Below are 10,067 nucleotides of genomic sequence, written 5' to 3'. Positions count from 1 at the left end.
AATGGCTCTATTGAAGGGTTCTAGGAAGAATGGAAAGAATTGTTCTGATGAAAGGGGTCAGTGAAAGATGCGAAGAATCGTTCTAGTGAAAGGTGTCAGAGGAGAATGGGAAGAATTGTTCATATAGGAGGGGTCAGACGAGGATGTGAAGAATTGTTCTATTGAATGGTTATAGGAGGATGAGAAGAATTGTTCTTTTGGAGTGGGTCATTAGAGGATGTGAAGAATTACTCTAGTAAAAAGGGTCAGAGGAGGAGAATGGGAAGAATTGCTCATATAGGAGAGGTCAGAAGAGGATGTGAAGAATTGTTCAATTGAATGGTTATAGGGGGAATACAAAGAATTGTTCTTTTGGAGTGGGTCAGAGGAGGATGTGAAGAATCGTTCTAGTGAAAGGGATCAGAGGAGGAGAGAGGATTGTTCATATAGAAGGGGTCAACAGAGGATGTGAAGAATTGTTCTAATGGAGGGGTTTTAAGGAGGATGTGAAGAATTGTTCATAGCAGGGGTCAAAAGAGGATGTGAAGAATTGTTCTACTGAAGTGTTATAAGAGGAGTGCAAAGAATTGTTCTAATGACTGGTTATACAAGGATTTGAAGAATTGTTCAAATAGAAGGGGTCAGAAGAGGATGTGAAGAATTGTTCTGTTGAAGGGTTATAGGAGGAATGCCAAGAATTGTTCTAATAAGGGATTATAGGAAGATGTGAAGAATTGTTCTGATGAAAGGGGTCAGAGGAGGATTGCGAAGAATCGTTCTACTGAAAGGGGCCCGAGGAGAAGGGGAAGAATTGTTCATATAGGAGGCATCAAAAGAGGATGTTAAAAATTCTATTGAAGGGATATAGGAGGAATGTGAAGAAGTGTTCTGATTGGGTTATAGGAGGATGTAAAGAATTGTTCTAGTGAAAGTAATCAGAAGAGGAAGTGAGGGATCCTTCTGCTTTACATGTGGAGAACAAAGAATAAAACTACAGTCCTACAGATGACTGGTGTCCAGGTAATGTTCCTGATCACACAACTCATAGTTCTTTAGAGAAGATGGGGATATACCATTAAAATATACGGTAGCCTGTTAAGATAAATCCAAATTTCTCTCACACTATTGATGGGAGGGTCAGAATTTGGAGCACAAATCAATGACCCCTTCATGTAGGATGTCATCAGTTTTGGCTGGTGGAAGGTTTATTGGTACGTTCTTGATCCTTTGATACCTGTGGATGGACAGTAAGGTTTACCGTGATCTCCGCTCTTTACCCATTGACCGTAAGACCCTTTTTGGAGGACAGAGCATCATGACATGCGGGTTGTATAGTCATGGATTGGTTCCAGAAACATGGCAGTGAGTTTTCCTTTTTTTCCCCAGAGCTTAACCCTATTGATCATCTCTGGGCCCAAGGTAGAACGACTGTTCCGAGCACGTCCATACCTTCATCTAATCTGCAATAATCGTGAGGCGCTATCCTGTCCAAATTGGTCGTTCTGCAGGAAATTTGGTCTATCTATGACATGAAGAATTGCTGATTTTCTAGATGGTGTCTACCAAAGTGGCCAAAATCTGAAACGTAATCTCAACTTACCATGAGCCTCTACAGGGTGACTCCGCAGATCCCATAGGTTTTCTATGGGATTCAGGTCTGGAAAAAGTGTAAGCCACTCCATACGAGGTACCTCAATCTCCAGGAGTCGTTCCCTAATCACAGAAATCATAGAATGTTACAGTTGGAGAGGACCTCCAGGGACGTCATGTCCAACACCTGCTCAATGCAGGATTTACTAAACCATCTCCAACAGATGTCTGTCTGTCCATCCTCTGAAGACTTCCATTGAAGAAGACCTCACCACTTCTGGTGGTTGCCTGTTCCACTCTGATGACCCTCACTGTCAAAATATTTATTTTTCTAATATCTAATCTGTATCTTCTCGTTTTCCGTTTCATTCCATTGCTTCTCGTGTCTCCATGTGCAAATAGAATAAGGATGATCCCTCTACAGTGTGACAGCCCTTCAGATATTTGTAGACCACTATTAAGTCTCCTCTTAGCCTTCTTTTTGTAAGCTTAACATTCCCAGATCCTTTAACTGATCTTTGTAGGACATAGTTTGCAGTCCGCTCACCATCGGGGTAGCTCTTCTATGAAGTTACTACAGTTTTTTGGTCTTTTTTTTTTTTTTTTTTTTTTTTACAATACGGTGCCCAGAACTGGACACGGTATTCCAGATGAGGTCTGACCAGAGAGGAGTAGAGGGGGATAATGACTTCACGTGATCTAGACTCTATGCTTCTCTTAATACATCCCAGAACTGTTTCCTTTTTTTGCTGCTGCATCACACTGTTGACTCATGTGAAGTCTGTGTTCTATTAGTATATCCAAGTCTTTTTCACACATGCTGTTGCTTAGTTCTATTCCTCCCATTCTGTAGATTTTTTTTTTTTCTTGCCCAGATGTAGATTTTTGCATTTATCCCTACTAAATACCATTGTATTAGTCGCTGCCCATTGTTCCATCTTATTTAGATCCTTCTGACTCCTTCCTCGGTCTTCTCTAGTGTTAGCTATCCCTCTTGGCCTTGCCTCATCTGAAAATTTGATGAGGCTACAGTTCAATTATCTAGATCATTTATAAAATTGTTGAACAACACTGAGGCCAACACAGAGCCGTGTAGTACCCCACTTGAAACACTCTTCCTATTGGCTGTGCAACAACGTATTACCACTCTTTAAGTACGATCACTGAGCCAGTTATGGATCCACCTAGCCGTAGCCAAGTCAATCCCATACTTGGTCATTTTTTCAATAACGATAGTATGAGATACTTTTAGCAAATGCTTTGTCGACATATACTATAGCTACCGAATTTTCCTGCTCCACCCAGTCAGTGATTCTATCATAGAAGGAAATTAGTGTGGCATGACTTGTTTGCTACAAACCCATGCTGGCTCTGGTTGATTTCTGTATTCTTATCCAGGTACTATTTAATAATTTGTTTCAAAGATCTTTCCAGGTATAGAAGTAAGGCTCACAGGCCTGTAACTTCCTGGCTCCATCTTCTTTCCTTTTTTTTTTTTGAAGATCGGGACATTTGCCCTTCTCCAGTCTTCTGGGACTTCTTCAGTTCTCCAGGAATTTTCAAAGATTCTGGCTAGTGGTTCTGCAATTTTCTCTGTCTCTTCCAGTACCCTAGGATGTTGTTCATCTGGACCAGAAAATTTAAATTATCCAGATGATTTAAATGAGCTTAGTGTTCCACCATCATCTCTCTGTTTATAGATATGTGTGTATTTTTGTTACTTCAATAGTACAGTGAAGATCCAGTTGATGTAACATTTGGTTTCTTAGCGAAAACAGATGCAAAATAGGAATTTAAAAGTTAAACGTGACCTCGATGAGCTGGAGCATTGTCCTCCATGAAGATGACATTAGGCTTGTGATGGTCATACAGAGGCACAATGACTGGATTAATGAGATTATTCCTCTAAGAGGGGCTGTCACTGCACCAGTCACACAGTGTAGGGCCGTTCTGTACTGACTAGACACACCGGCCCACACGAACACTCCCACCAAAGGCTCGTTTGGTGACAGAAGTGGCTGATGCGTAGCACTCTCTTTGATGTCTCCAACATCGTTGGCGGCCATCAGTTCTGCTCAGCATAAACTAACTTTCATCAGAGAACAGCACTGAGGCCCAGTGGACCTTGGTCCAGCGTAGATGACGCCTGCGCTTGGTGCTCTGAGCAAGAACATTGCAAATTGTCTATTGCGCAGACCATGCTGATGTAAATGGTTATAAATGGTCAAGTGACACTTGGGAGCCTCTCACCTCCCTTAAATGTGCCTGGAGTTGTGTGGCATTCATCATCCGGTTTTGTAGGGCATTGTTCACTATGAAGTGGTCATCCTTTTGGGATGTAGCCAAACGACGTCCACTTCTATGCCTGTCTGTTACTCTTCCAGTCTCTCTGTATCTCTGTACAACCTGATGGTGACACTAAGCTCAGTGACCACTTCCGTCTGAGAACATCCTGTTTGAAGCCTCGCAATGGCGCGGTACTGCTGATCAATTGTTAGGTGTTATCTTGGTCTCATGATGTCAAAATGTGAACAGCATGAGGAGGAGGACTGTTTAAGGCTGGTTTCAGACGTCCGTGTTTAATCAGGTACCAGTCACATGCATGGTTATGGTCATACGTGTGTCATACGTCTGTTACACGTGTGTCACGTGTGTGTTAGACGTGTGTGTCACACGTGTGACATACGTGTGACACGTACCGGGTAAAACACATGTCTCTGTAATGAAAAGATGTTCTATATTTACCTGTATCCAGCGATGCTGTCTCCGACTCTGCTGCGTCCCGCTCCTGATCCCCGCTCATTATTTTCATTGATTATTCACTGCCTGAGGATCTGGAAGCCGGGACAGGCTGGGTACAGCACAGCCGAGGACAGCATCGCTGGGGACATTGCCGGTGACAGGTGAGTATACAGCAGTTTGTGCAGAGACATCCAGGGACTCATCAGGGTTCCCAATGAACTCTCATGAACCCCTGGAAGTCACCATCGTGACACTCGCTGTAGCGCAGTTGTCGCAGGGGTGTCATCAAGAGGTCATCAGAGTTCACTGGGAAATCCGATGACCTCCTGGACGTCCCTGCACACACACTGTTGGCAGGATACTCACCTGTCACTAGCGATGTCTTCGGCGGTGCTGTCCTCGGCGGTGCTGTCTCCTGCGCTGTCACCGCGATGCCCCTGCTCTCAGCTGCTCACTGCGGTGAATAATCAATGAAAATAATGAGCGGGGGTCAGAAGCGGGAGGCAGCATCGCTGGATACAGGTAAATATAGAAAATCTTATTATTTAAAAACCCTTGCTTTCTCCGGTACGTGTCACACTGATGTCACACAGATCACATCAGTGTGCGGTCCGTGTGACACCCGTGCTGCCGGAGAAAAAACGGGCACGTCTCCGTGTGAAATAGCGGGGCCACACGGTCCGTGTGAAAACACGGCCGTGTGAGAGTGCACAATAGGGTAACATGGGTACGTGTGACATCAGTGTTAAAAACGGATGTCACACGTACCTAAAACACGGACGTCTGAAACCAGCCTAATACCAATTCTACTTGAACCCTGAAATTTATTGGGTCATTCATGGATCAAACACCTGTGGTGAATTTTGCCATTAAGCTCCTTATTAGAGAACAGAAAGTTGTGCACAAAGTCCTGGAACACTGAACAGTTGGACATGGGCATCCACAAGATTAGAGAAAGTCACATTAAGTTCACCTGAAAGGGTTAGAGGGCATTTTAGGATCATCCTGAAATCTCACCCGAAAGCAAAATATCCCTATGTTTTTGTGAATAGTGTGTGTCTACATTGTCTGCAAAGACCGATAGAGAAGGGTGTAACACCGGACTGCTTGAAGGAGGAGAACCCTGTTCACAAGTCAACATCATGTTACAAAGAAAAGTTTTTCCTATAATGTTGCATTAGTAAAAGAAAAAACAACCAAACTTGTGCCATACTCGCCCTCCTTTCTTCCAGCGCTGAGTCTTCCTCGCTATTCTCGGTGTCTGACTGCAGCACTGCTGATGTGTCGCCCTGGGCAAGCCAGGGGACACAGGTCACAACACCACCACACCCCACACTCCAGGTAGGCACATCTGCTAACCAGAAATCCTTGTTGCCTTCCTCCAGAGGTTGATGATGCACACCAGGGGGTGGGCCAGGCGGTTGGCTCCGCCCACCAAGGAGCTCACAACACTGGAGGCAGGAAGAGAGCAGGCAGTCTAGTCAGGGAAAAAAACCAAAGAGAAAAATTGCATGAAAAATACCCTGACTATAAATAAATAAATTGCAAGTGCTTAATAACAGGGTACTTAGTGTATACATTTTTGCAAAAAGGTAAAAAGCTGTCTCACCTCGTCACGGTGTACCCATCTGAGACAGTCCCTGTGAGGCAAATCCTGGGATATGAAGAGGAATTATGACTGGAAGTCATAATCGCTCTCATCACTCCCTGGCAGTGCCCCCCCTCCCTTCTTGTTCTCAATGTCCAGCATCTGTGAAGGTGTCACATCCCATGGCCATCTCCTATGATATGGAAATTAGGTGATGTGGGAACAATGGACACAGGATGACTCCCTGCCGTGACCCTGTGGTAGGGGCTGCTATCTAGTTAGCAAGCTTGGAAGTATCCAGACAGAACGACTCCAGTAAAAAATGGTTCATATCTCGCAAGCCATATTTCCGATAAATATGGCAACCATAAAAATGGTGTCCCCGCATGCGGACGATGCTGGCACACCCTTTTTATGGGAGCAGGACCTGGGGAAATACCCCAGGCGTGATATCAGCCAATGTGGAACTAGTAGACAAGTCATGAGTCCTCTCATTCTGTAGCTAAATTCATAGCTGTCACAATGAGAGCGTTGGCGTCCGCCTACGACGCTCCCAGGCCAAGTTATGGCCATATTCCATGTTGTGGATTTTGTCCATAACTCCAGCCAGGGGTGGAGCAGTGCTCCCTCTGAGGTCACTAAGGTAGGAGGGGACCTGGATTTGCCCAGGTTGATAACCCTACTTCGGCCATTTTCCAGTGTTCTTTCGCTGGGGGTCACGTGTAGGAAACATCTGTGGGAGTTCCTGGAAACCTGGTCTACAGCGCCCCCCTGTGGCCAGACGCACAAGGTAACTGATTGAATTGCATACCTGTTTGTAAACCATGCTTTATCTGTAACTGTACTCTGACCTATGTATATTCTGTAGATTCCCTATTGTATATATTGTAGTTTCTAGTGTGCTTTAGGCTGATTAAATTATATAATTAATCTTGGGCTGTTCTGTTATCTCGATCTTGAATCCCACGTCTGTGTGTTCGGCTAATAGTTACCGTGAAGCGGTTGGTGGCAGCGAGTTGTGCCAAGGATTATTGTGGGGAGGCCAGTGAGATCCGGGGAGGTTTTATATATTCCGCCCGCGGAGGTCGGGGGAATATATACCCTACTCTCACTGGGGACCCTTCAATAATCGGCATAAGTAGTATAGCGGTCTCCTTGCTTATTGTCGGGCAATTCCATAATTGGCCTGACTATAAGAGGGGCGTTAGAGAGCGCGTCACGTGCTCTGTCTGTCGGTCGGGAGGTATAAAGGAGGGGTGACCCCCACTTGTTACCCCCCGATTGTGACGTACTGGTAGCCAGCGCGGGGGATTTCTGAGTGACCCCCCCGGTGGTTTGTGACATATTGGTGGCAGCGGTGGGATCGAGATAATAGTGTGTGTGAGTGTGAGACCCATACTCCCAGACACTAAAGACTGCCTGCAGCAGCTGTGGCTGCTGGGGTCTTCAGACCAGACCAACACTAGAGTGTCAGAGTGCAGATACTGTAAGGTGTGTGGAGGCATCAGGTGTCAGTTCTGTGTCAGTGACCAAAGTCTGCAACAATGGCTGAGAGCACCAGGAGCAAAGCCAAAGGAATGGCCGATGCTCAGGCCAGAGACGATGAGGAGGTTGTCCACGAGCCCTCCAGGAGCTCGACGCCAGAAAACCGTTCTGCAGAGGACAGCGCCCAACCTGGCAATTATGGACAAGATGAGGAGCAGCTCACCCAAGGGTCCTCAACGAGCCAGATGCCAGCCCTCCGCTCTGCAATGGACAGTGAAGCACCAGGCTCCGCAGCGGGCCGCAGATCACCACGTGCCATTCCACCGAGCCTGGGAGGCTCGGATAGCCTTCTTCAAATGGCTATGGCCCTTCTCCAGGCTGGAGACCGGGATACCTACGAGATACTCATGGCCGAGCGTGAGCGACAGGCAGCGCGTGACGCTGAGGCTGCGGAGCGGCAAGCAGTGCGTGAGGCTGCGGAGCGGCAAGCAGCACGTGAAGAGCGCCAGGCAGAGCGTGACTACCAGCTGCAGCTAGCTCAGCTCCGGCCCTCATCAGCCACACGTGACCTTCAAGACACCAAACTTCCAAAGGTCCGTGTTGAGGACTTCCCAGTGCTGGAGAAGGATGGAGACTTGGACTCTTTCTTGACTGCTTTTGAACGGACTTGCCTGCAGCACCATCTGGACAAGGACCAGTGGGCCAAATACCTGACCCCCCGTTTAAGGGGTAAGGCCCTGGATATCCTTGGGGACTTGCCTGCTGAGGCAGATCAGGGCTACGACACCATCAAGCGGGCCCTGATCCAACAGTACAACCTCACTCCAGAGTCCTACCGCAAGAAGTTCCGGAGCCTACAGAAGGGACCAAAGGACTCCTGGGCTGACCACAGGCGGGCACTTGCCCGAGCTGCCGACCACTGGACCCAAGGCCTGCAGCTTTCCACCGGACCGGAGATCCTGGACTTGTTCATCACGGAGCAACTCTTGTGGAACTGCCCTGAGGATCTCCGCCAGTTCATCCGAGACCAGAAGCCAAAGGGGTCCACGGCTACAGCTGCCCTGGCCGATGACTACACCAACAATCGGGCTCCTGAGGCCAGGAGAGCAGCCACCAGCAGCACCTGGAGAGGGGGTAAGATGAACTCTGCGACTGCCCCACCTGCCCCTAGACTGCAGGGGGTGTCCCCCTCAACTCCCCTCTCCAGGCCCGTGGCAGAACCAAGACGGTGCCACCAGTGCAACTTACCTGGACACTTCAAGGCCATGTGCCCTCAGCGTCCCAAGGCCCCGGCTCCGTCCCCGTCCCAAGGGCCGCCCAAGGTGTATTGTGTGGGTGGGGGTGGTGGTAGGTCCCTGGACAGCTTCCAACCTGTCACCGTCGGCCGGTCTGTGACCATAGGACTGCGAGACAGCGCCTCGGAGGTGACTCTGGTGCGGCCTGAGATGGTGTCCCCCCAAGACTTGATACCTGGAAAAACCCTCGCTGTCTCCGGGATTGGAGGCACTGACCCGGCGCTGCCTGTTGCTGACATTTATGTGGACTGGGGCGCAGGGCGAGGGGTGAGGGAGGTGGGGGTAACTGATCGGATCCCCGCAAACGTGCTACTTGGGACAGATTTGGGGCAGATAACCTCCCAGTTTGGGCCCCCACCAAGGGCTGAACCTTCAGCCAGTACTGACGTGCCTCCGGACAATGTTAATGTGTTATCTATGAATGATGTAAGGGAGGAGGGAGTGAACTCTGATATTTCTGCTTGCACAGACACCATAGACACACACACAGCTGCAGCTGTGACAGGGGAGGGGGTCAGAGAAAGGTGTGACAATGCCTCTACAAGTAATCAGCCTGTGAGCTGGGATCTGCTGCCCTCTGCAGGGATAAGCAGAGAGCAGGGTGCTGCAGGGGGAGGACCAGTGTGTGGGGTGGGGGCTACCACAGCAAATGTGGGGTCCCCAGAGATTTCACAGCGGGGTTCTGTTGCTGCAGGAGGGGAACAGGCAGGTGAGATTGGGGCCGGTCCAGGAGCGGAAGTGCTCCCAGGTAAGATCTCGGTGCATGGTTCCCCCACAACCGGGGTGTCAGGAAGCCAGGTAGGTCTGCCTGAACCGGCGACTTGGTCAGGAACGGAGGAGGAGCAGGCACGACCCACGGTCGCAGCGGCTGTGGCCGCTGTCACCCGCAGTGGGAGTGCTGGAAGCCAAGGGGCCTCCCGGAGGTCCGATAGCTCTTCCCCTTCTGACCAAGTGGCAGCCGAGTCAGGTGGAGGCCAGGACACAGGTCCCGGGGTACTGACCGAAGATGTGACAGTCTCGTCGATTCTGGCCACATCTAGTCAGGGGTTTCAGGCAGCGTTAGAAGCTGACGATAGCCTGAAAGCTCTAAAGGAGCAGGCGGCACAGCCTCCCTCGGACTCGGACCCGGAGCGAGTGGTCTGGGACCAAGGACGGCTGTACCGGGCCACGGTCCAGCAGGGTTCACCGGAGGCGTGGCCCAGGGACCGACAGTTGGTGGTACCCTATCCGTTCCGGATGGAGTTGTTGCGGATCGCACATGAGATTCCGATGGCCGGACACCTAGGGATCGCTAAGACCAAGGCCAGGTTAAACCAGCATTTCTACTGGCCAAAAATGGGGGCCGATGTGGCTGCCTACTGCCGTTCGTGTGAAACCTGTCAGAGAGT

This window comes from Anomaloglossus baeobatrachus, chromosome 9 (assembly GCF_048569485.1).
Source record: "Anomaloglossus baeobatrachus isolate aAnoBae1 chromosome 9, aAnoBae1.hap1, whole genome shotgun sequence".
Taxonomy (NCBI): Eukaryota; Metazoa; Chordata; class Amphibia; order Anura; family Aromobatidae; genus Anomaloglossus; species Anomaloglossus baeobatrachus.
The sequence above is the reverse complement of the archived record's forward strand: the minus strand, read 5'-3'. Positions refer to the sequence as shown.